This window comes from Pongo pygmaeus, chromosome 1 (assembly GCF_028885625.2).
Source record: "Pongo pygmaeus isolate AG05252 chromosome 1, NHGRI_mPonPyg2-v2.0_pri, whole genome shotgun sequence".
Classification (NCBI taxonomy): Eukaryota; Metazoa; Chordata; class Mammalia; order Primates; family Hominidae; genus Pongo; species Pongo pygmaeus.
In genome coordinates this window covers 210,543,366-210,552,734 of record NC_072373.2, presented here as the reverse complement: position 1 = coordinate 210,552,734, position 9,369 = coordinate 210,543,366, and the positions used below count along the sequence as shown (strand labels likewise).

General features: G+C 47.0%; 1 long non-coding RNA gene across 1 annotated transcript; it reads left to right on the top strand.

The window, feature by feature from the left end:
• Positions 1–7,449: 7,449 nt before the first annotated feature.
• LOC129043775 (uncharacterized) lies at positions 7,450–9,161 on the top strand. The gene is made up of 3 exons (XR_008504523.1): positions 7,450–7,716; positions 7,914–8,070; positions 8,789–9,161. It is a non-coding gene; the product is annotated as an uncharacterized LOC129043775 (long non-coding RNA).
• The last annotated feature ends 208 nt before the right edge of the window (positions 9,162–9,369 follow it).

The following is a 9,369-nucleotide window of genomic DNA, read 5'->3' as shown; positions in this document are numbered from 1 at the left end:
TCTTCTGTCAAGCTGTACACTCTGTCTCCTGAATATTCACCTTTGAAAAGCAGTCTTGTTTTTCTAAGAAATATCGTCTCACCCACCACAGGCCCCAGTGATCTCTCTTCTCTGAATTTCCATCATACCCAGTGTCTTGAGCTTTTCTCTGACACTCGTCATAAGCTACCTAACTGCTCTCATTCTTTAACCATTATTTAATGGGCATTAGAGGTACTGAGAAGACATGATATCTGTCCTCAAGAAACTTGCAGATTAATAGGCGAATCAATGACCAAATATTTATGCAAAGAGTATTACATAATTAAGCAGTAAGAAAAATAAAAGGCCAAGTTTTCATCAGAAGGCATTAATCAGAAGTGGCCTGATCTTTTGTACCTAAAAATAAGATCATAAGCCCCTCAGCCGACTGAACGGACCCCCTCTTGGCCACGTGGACCGCAGAGAAACCTTAAAAACTGCGTTCCCAGCCATGGCCCAATGGAAAGTCAGACGTGCCTCATTATACCTCCTTCCTTTTGCAGTTTAGACACAACAAGACACCAGCACTAATATGAAAATAGAGATCATACAACTGACAGAATGGACCCTCTGTAGCAATAAGATACTAAACTATAAACAGGACCTAAGGCCACACCAGGCAAGGGTTAAGTCACATATCCTACACTTAAAGGATAAACTGTGTTCTAGCTGCCACAAGATTTTTCTTTTCCTCCAGAAGCTAAACAAGTGCTGGCCTGGAGATAAGCAATACTGAAACAATGGCAGCTCATCCACTGCCAGATGCTGACCCACTGACCCCCTGCTCCACAAGCCGTAACTACAGCTTTGATTGGACAGGAAACTGATTTCAACAACTTTCTGCTGGTAAGAAAACCACCGACCATGCACTGGCTCTGGCCGGTTTACAGAGGCTACGCACTTGAGTGCCTTTGCGTCCTTTTCACATATAGGCCTGACAGTAATATATTTAAATGTTAAGTCTTCACCCCAAAGTGAACATGGGTTGTATGTAACATGCACGTTTATTCAGTATGCAGGTGTTAGGACCACCTTCGTGAATATTCATAGCTCCTTCTGTAACCTGTTGAGTATGTATACTTGGCCAACCCATTAAGCTTATGCTCCTGTCTTACCCCTTTCTCCCTCAAAGTGCCTGCCTTTTGGGCTCTGTCAGAGGCTATGCTTCCCAGCCTGTCAGGATGGCCACTGTGCATGCTGTAACCCTTTATAGAAAATAAAATCTCCTTTTGAAATTTATAAAGTGTGTAATTTTAAAGTTAACATAATGAAACTTAATCTAAATTATAGGGGGCAGGGAGGGCCGCCCTGAAAAAGTAATCATCAATGCACAAAGAAATGGCCACGGTGGGCCAGGCATGGCGGCTCATGCCTGTAATCCCAGCACTTTGGGAGGCCGAGGTGGGTGGATCATGAGGTCAGGAGATCGAGACCATCCTGGCCAACACGGTGAAACCCCATCTCTACTAAAAATACAAAAAAAATTAGCCGGGCACAGTGGCAGACACCTGTAGTCCCAGCTACTCGGGAGGCTGAGGCAAGAGAATGGCGTGAACCCGGGAGGCGGAGCTTGCAGTGAACGGAGATCACACCACTGCACTCCAGACTGGGTGACACAGCGAGACTCCGTCTCAAACAAAAACAAAAACAAAAAAGAAACAGCCAGTGTGGCTGGAAGGGGAGTGATGGCAGCTGGGGATCGAGAAGAAGCAAAGTATGTTGACTGTCAGAGGACTTGGGAATAACTAAACTTTAATCCTACCAGCGAAGGCATTGGGAGATTTTCAGCAGGGAAGTGGCCTGATCTTTTTGTACCTAAAAAGATCACTCTTGTTGCCATGTGGAAAATGGATTACAGGAGAGTTGAGACAGACAGCTGTTACCATTGTAAATAAACTTTTTTTAAAAAAAAATTCTAAGCTCTCAACCAATTGAATGGAGCCCTCCTCCCAGCCAAGAGCATTCCTAAGTTAACCTGAAAAACTAGGTCAGGCCATGATGGGAAGTGGAGGTCAGACATGCCTCATTATACCATCATCCCTTGGGAATTAGGCCGAGGCTGACCAGTATTTAACATTAAAACAGACCTTAAGACTGACGAAACAAGGCAGGCATGGTGGCTCACATCTGTAATCCCAGTACTTTGAGAGACTGAGGCAGGTGGATCACTTGATGTCAGGAGTTCGAGACCAGCCTGGCCAACATGGTGAAACCCCACCTCTACTAAAAGTACAAAAATTAGACGAGCATGGTGGTGCATGCCTATAGTCCCAGCTACTCAGAGGCTGAAGCAGGAGAATCCCTTGAACCTGGGAGTTGTAGGCTGCAGTGAGCTGAGATCATGCCAGTGCTCTCCAGCCTGGGCGACAGAGCGAGATTCCGTCTCAAAAAAAAAAAAAAAAAAAAAGACCCCCTCCCTCTCCCTCTCCCTCTCCCCTCTTCTTTCTTCGGTCTCCCTCTCCTTCTTTCTTCGGACTCCCTCTCCTTCTTTCTTCGGCCTCCCTCTGTTGCTGAGGCTGGACTGTACTGCCCTGATCTCAGCTCGCTGCAACCTCCCTGCCTCGGGCTCCTGTGATTCTCCTGCCTCGGCCTGCCGAGTGCCTGGGATTGCAGGCACGCGCTGCCACGCCTGACTGGTTTTTGTATTTTTGGTGGAGACAGGGTTTCGCCGTGTTGACCGGACTGGTCTCCAGCTCCTGGCCTCGAGTGATCTGCCCACCTCGGCCTCCCGAGGTGCTGGGATTACAGACGGAGTCTCACTCACTCAATGCTCAATGTTGCCCAGGCTGGAGTGCAGTGGCGTGATCTCGGCTCGCTACAACCTCCACCTCCCAGCCGCCTGCCTTGGCCTCCCAAAGTGCTAAGATTACAGCCTCTGCCCGGCCGCCACCCCGTCTAGGAAGTGAGGAGCGTCTCTGCCTGGCCGCCCAACGTCTGGGATGTGAGGAGCCCCTCTGCCCGGCCGCCCCGTCTGGGAAGTGAGGAGCGCCTCTGCCTGGCTGCCATCCCGTATAGGAAGTGAGGAGCGTCTCTGCCTGGCCACCCATCATCTGGGATGTGAGGAGCGCCTCTGCCCGGCCGCCCCGTCTGGGATGTGAGGAGCGCCTAGGCCCAGCCACCCCATCTGGGAAGTGAGGAGCGCCTCTGCCTGGCCACCCCGTCTGAGAGGTGAGGAGCGCCTCTGCCCGGCCGCCCATCGTCTGGGATGTGAGGAGCGCCTAGGCCCAGCCACCCCATCTGGGAAGTGAGGAGCACCTCTGCCCGGCCGCCACCCCATCTGGGAGGAAGTGAGGATCGCCTCTGCCCGGCTGCCCCATCTGGGAGGTGAGGAGCACCTCTGCCCAAACGCCCCGTCTGGGAGGTGAGGAGCGCCTCTGCCCGGCCGCCACCCCGTCTGGGAGGTGAGGAGCGTCTCTGCCCGGCCGCCCATCTGGGAAGTGAGGAGCGCCTCTACCCAGCCTCCCCGTCTGGGAAGTGAGGAGCGCCTCTGCCCGGCCGCCGTTTGTCTGGGAAGTGAGGAGCGCCACTGCCCGGCCGCCCCATCTAGGAAGTGAGCGCCTCTGCCCGGCCGCCCCGTCTGGGAGGTGAGGAGCATCTCTGCCCGGCCGCCCCGTCTGGGAAGTGAGGAGCGCCTCTGCCTGGCCGCCCATCATCTGGGAAGTGAGGAGCGCCTCTGCCCCGCCGCCCCGTCTGGGAAATGAGGAGGCCCTCTGCCCGGCCGCCCCGTCTGGGAAGTGAGGAGCGCCTCTGCCCGGCAGCCCCATCTGGGAGGTGTACCCAACAGCTCCCAAGAGACAGCGACCATGGAGAACGGGCCATGATGACGATGGCAGTTTTGTTGAAAAGAAAAGGGGGAAATTTGGGGAAAAGAAAGAGAGATCAGATTGTTACTGTGTCTGTGTAGAAAGAAGTAGGCATAGGAAACTCCATTTTGTTCTGTACTAGGAGAAATTCTTCTGCCTTGGGATGCTGTTGATCTATGGCCTTGCCCCCAGCCCCGTGCTCTCTGAAACATGTGCTGTGTCAACTCAGGGTTAAATGGATTAAGGGCAGTACAAGATGTGCTTTGTTAAACAGATACTTGAAGGCACCATGCTCCTTAAGAGTCATCACCACTCCCTAATCTCAAGTACCCAGGGACACAAACACTGCGGAAGGCCGCAGGGACCTCTGCCTAGGAAAACCAGAGACCTCTGTTCATGTGTTTATCTCCTGACCTTCTCTCCACTATCATCCTATGACCCTGCCACATCCCCCTCTCTGAGAAACACCCAAGAATCATCAATAAATACTTAAAAAAAAAAAAAAGACTGACAAAACAGATTCTTCATAGCAATAAGATACCAACATGACAGATGGGGGGCCCTAAAAGAAATCGAAGTATTTTACCCCAAAATGTATTTCTTTGACCTTTTTTTTTTTTTTTTTTTGAGATGGAGTCTTGCTCTGTTGCCCAGGCTGGAGTACACTGGCACGATCTTGGCTCACTGCAAACTCTGCCGCCTGGGTTCAAGTGATTCTCCCGCCTCAGCCTCCTGAGTAGCTGGGATTACAGGAACCCACTACCACACCCGGCTAGTTTTTGTATTTTTCGTAGAGACTGGGTCTCGCCATGTTGGCCAGGCTGGTCTTGAACTCCTGATTTCAGGTGATCCACTCACCTCAGCCTCCCAGAGTGGCGTGAGCCACTGCACCCCATCTTCTTTGACATATTTTGAAACAGCCCTTGCAAAGTTTGTCTCTACAATCTACAGATTTTCCCTTCCCTTTCCAGATCTTTTTCCTGATCCACGAGGAAATTAACTAAGAGTCTGGCACCTTTTCCCTTTCCAGATCTTTTTCCTGATCCACGAGGAAATTAACTAAGAGTCTGGCACCTTTTCCCTTTCCAGATCTTTTTCCTGATCCACGAGGAAATTAACTAAGAGTCTGGCACCTTTTTAAGTCTGATAAGAAACATTTACAATCTATTCTCTCTGAAGCCTGCTACCTAGAAGCTTCACCTGCATAATAAAAACCCTTGTCTGTATAACCCCTTATCTTAACCCCAAACACTCCATTTATTGGTTCCAGGTCTTAAGATAAACTCTTCAACCAACTGCCAATCAGGAAATCTTTGAATCCACCTATGACCTGGAAGCTTCCCACCCTACCCTGCTTCAAGTTGTCCTGCCTTTCCAGATTGAACCAGTGTACATCTTACATGTACTGACTGACATCTCATGTCTCCCTAAAACATATAAAACCAAGCTGTAGACTGATCACCTGCACATGTTCTCAGGACCTCCTGAGGCTGTGTCCCAGGCATGTCCTTAACCTTGGCAAAACAAAATTCTAAATTGATTGAGACCTGTCTCAGATACTTTTTGGTTTATGCAATGGTACAGGAGACAGATGATGGTAGCTTAAACTTTGGTGATACGAGTGGATATGGAGAGAATTGGGTGATTTCAGTTATATTTTGAGGCAGAAGCTATATGACTTAGTGATTTACTGGATATACAGGCAGGGGAGATATGAGAGACAGGAGATCACAGGATGATGCCTGGGTCCCTGGTTTCAACCACTCCATGAAGATGGGCAACACTGGAGGTAGAGCAGGCTTGGAGAGATTTATTTCAGATAAGTTTAATGTTAAATAGTTGTAGAATAGGTGCATTTATTAAAGACAGTTGTAGATATGGGTTTGAAGTTTTAAAGCCTAGGCTCTTAAGTATGAATTTGGAAGTCTCTGGCATGTAGAAGTCTCTGGCATGTGCCAGAAGCCACAAGGGTGGATGAGTTTACTCAAGAAGAGTGTAGAGCTAAAAGATGGCCTGAGAGAACTCCAGTTTTCAGAAAGTTTACTTGTTGGGATAGAGGCAACATGGATAAGAGGAAGATATTCCCAGCTTCCCAGATAGACTGAAACTTCTTGAGAAGAGTAACATGTCTCATCTCATATTTCTTTGAAAAGACAGTACTTGAAACTTAACAAGTGTTAAGAAACATTTGTGAACTACACTGAACAATGGACAGAGCATCAGGCTGAGAATCAGAAGTGTATTCTAAAATTTTATGATTCTGGATTAAGAGAAAAAACTTTAGCCCACATTCATAATTTAATTGGATGTGACAGGCTCTCATTAATTAAGCTGATATTAAATGGAATCTATAGGCACAAACACTGTATAAGGCTGGGAACAGAAAATAAAAAGGGGTTCAGGGAAGGAAAGAGAAGTACTTCCCATCTTATTTAGTTATTTAATTCTTACCATGTGTCTATGAGTAACAATCCTGCAGAAGGCAGGTTTTACAGATACGTGATTGCTGAAGAAACTGAGGTTCACAAAGTTTCAGTTACACAGCCAATAAACAGAGGGACCAGAATTCAAACAAGTCTATTTATCTTCCAAACCTGTGCTTTTTCATCTACTGCACATCGTCCTCCAACCCCTGCTCAACAACTCACAATCTTAGAATGAAAGTTAACTAACAATGCAAACTGGCCTACAATTAAATGTCAAGAGCCGTGTACCATGAATGCCACAGTTTCAAGGGGTGAACAATATGATACAGATGGTTAGGAAGGTCTGGTGGACTAGCTGGACCTTGAAGTAAGGATAAGAGAATATAAGAGTCATGGGACAGGGCAGCAAATCCCGAAGCCACACCACCAACACGAAAAGCAAAGTTAAGCCTCAGAAATTCTCCTTTTATGTATGTGCCTCACTCAGGTCCTTAGAGAATGTATTCCCAGTTAGGTTGCATGTCAGTGATGATGGATACTGGAAAGGAGCAGGTATAAAACTTAAAATCTCTTTCATGACAACTAAGGGTCTGAAAAAGCATGTAACTTTAGCTCTAAATGTAGTGTTCACTGGAAGACATGACACCAATCACAAGTAAAATAGCTACAAATTACTAACTCATTTTAATTCATTTGAAGGAGTATTAAAGATATATTCTACAGCAAGGACAAAATCAGTCGCCTATCTGTACTGGGCCAATCCTATTCTCAACTCTTCCAGTGATTAATTGGATCTATTTGCAACAGATCTGGCCAGGGAGAGTGGGTGACCAGAGCCCAGGAAACAGCAAAGTTCGACCTCTTTCTTTATAAAAGCTAACTACATATAAGGCTCAGTCTTTCATAAGAGGTCACATTTATATCATGCTTAAAAGCGTGCCAATGGCTTTCACTTTCATCATCTCATTTGATTTCCCCATAATAATCTTGTGAATAAGAAGCACTTAACACAGTGCCCATTAAGAGTGCAATCAAAGGCCGGGCAGGAACGGGTCATCCCATTTCACACATGAGAAACAGGTTCAGAGAAATAAAAGTAAGCGATTGAAGCTCTCTCCAGGGCTCCCAGAGGGGACACGGCTCAGTCTGCCCATCTGTGAAATGTGCGCGTGGGTTGAGATGATTATCTCTGAGGTGTGGTGCATTCTACGACGTCCGAGAAGCTCCATACGGCCACCCGCGGGCCCCAGGGCGGCAGCCGTTCCTACACCCCGGGCCCTCTCGGGGCCCGAGTTTTCCAGGCTGCTCTTGGTCCCTCCGCTCCCACTCTCCTCGCTACCCCCGTCCTCCGCCCTGCCCCGTGGCGCCTCAGCTGCCGCCTCCCCTCGCCCACCTCGACGGCCATGTTCGTGGGTGGGGACAGGCCAGCCCGACCCTCGGACTGCAGGACTCGCGGGCTACTTTAGGTGGGCGCGGACCTGGGCTCTAGCACTGACTAGGTCACTGCGCCTGCGCAAGAGTCTCCGCCACTCTTGTCCGGGTGGGAAACCAAGCCAATGACTTCCATTGCGGAATCAAAGTCTAGCGCCGCTTTTCAGCGCTGCGGATTTGTTTCTAGCTCTCACTCCCGAGGCTACCCAGGGCCTTTTTCTCTAACCCTCAGGAGGAAGAGCAAGCTCCGTAACAGACAGAAGTTTAGATTGTCATTCTCAACTGCTAATCAGGAAGCGGAAGTTAAACTCTTAGCAAAATGGCAGCACCTGGAAAGACAAATTGAGCCAAACTACCTGGGTTCAAATCCTGACTCCACCACACACTACGTAGGTGACCTTGTCCTTTATTATAGTTTCCAAATCTATTAATATGAGGTTTGAATGTATAAATAGTTGTAAATCAACTGTACCAGAATAGTGCCTGGCATACAGTAAGCATTATATAAGTGTAAAGTATTATCCCAAATATTTTACTTGGCAAACATTTTATCAATACTACTCTTGAAATAGGCTTTTTGATATTGTTAACAACGATTAGAAGATTTGTCTTCTCCTCTCCCCTTAATTGCCAAGAAGTGTTCTCTCCTTTACCTGAGATTTTACCATCCCTCTCAATCTGCTGACCACAAGACATTTTTCCAAAGGGGGTGTCTGTCTTAGGTTTTACTTGTATATAAAAGAAAACCTATAATTTTGATGTGTTAAGAAACTGAGATGTAGTTGTCACTCAACATATGACTAGTGGGGGCTCTCTCAATATTTCACTACTTAGTACAAACATTTCAATTAACAAAAAAGCCTTACTTTCATTTCCGAATCTGTGGTCTTACTTTCCATAAAACCTGTAGTAGATTGCAAAAACAAAACACTTCTATTCCTGTATGCATTTCCCTTTGCAACATGTGTTAACTGTATTTCTCATCAAGAGATGAAGCTTCGTAACATGCTTTGACAAATAGAATGCAACAGAAGTCCCACTGTGGAATTTCTGAGCCTAGACCTCAGAGACTTTGTAACTTCCACCTTCTTTCTTTCTTGTTGATAGGGTTACCAACGATCCTGATCTGCCCAAGGCTGAGGAGTTTCCCAGGATATGGGACTTTCACTGCTAAAACCAGGATAGTCCCACGCAAAGCATCATGACTGATCACCCTACTTGCTGCCATGAGACTACCACCATCCTCGAGGATGATAGATCCCAAGGAGAGAGTGCAGTCAACATCCAGCCCCATCAGCATGTGACTTATCCAGCCCCAATCCAGTCACCAGATAATAGCAAATGCATGAGTTAATTCAGGCGAGACCATCAGAATGATCTAGCTGAACTTATCTCAAATTGCTGTCCTCTGTTGGAGTTTTTCTGCACATAAAAAATAAAATTGCCGTCCTACATAACTGTAAACAAGCAAAATGGTTGTTTTTATAAACCACCTAGTTTTGGAGTTGTTTGTTATATAGCAGTAGATAACTGTTACAATACTGCAACCCTTTAACTACAGGGAATTACGCTTAAAACCTAAGGTATAGACTCCAATTTTAAGACAATAAAGCCCAGCCCTCCCTCACCACTTGTTCATTTCTTAGACTCAAAAAATATTGATTGAGTGCTTACTGTGTACTAGGAAC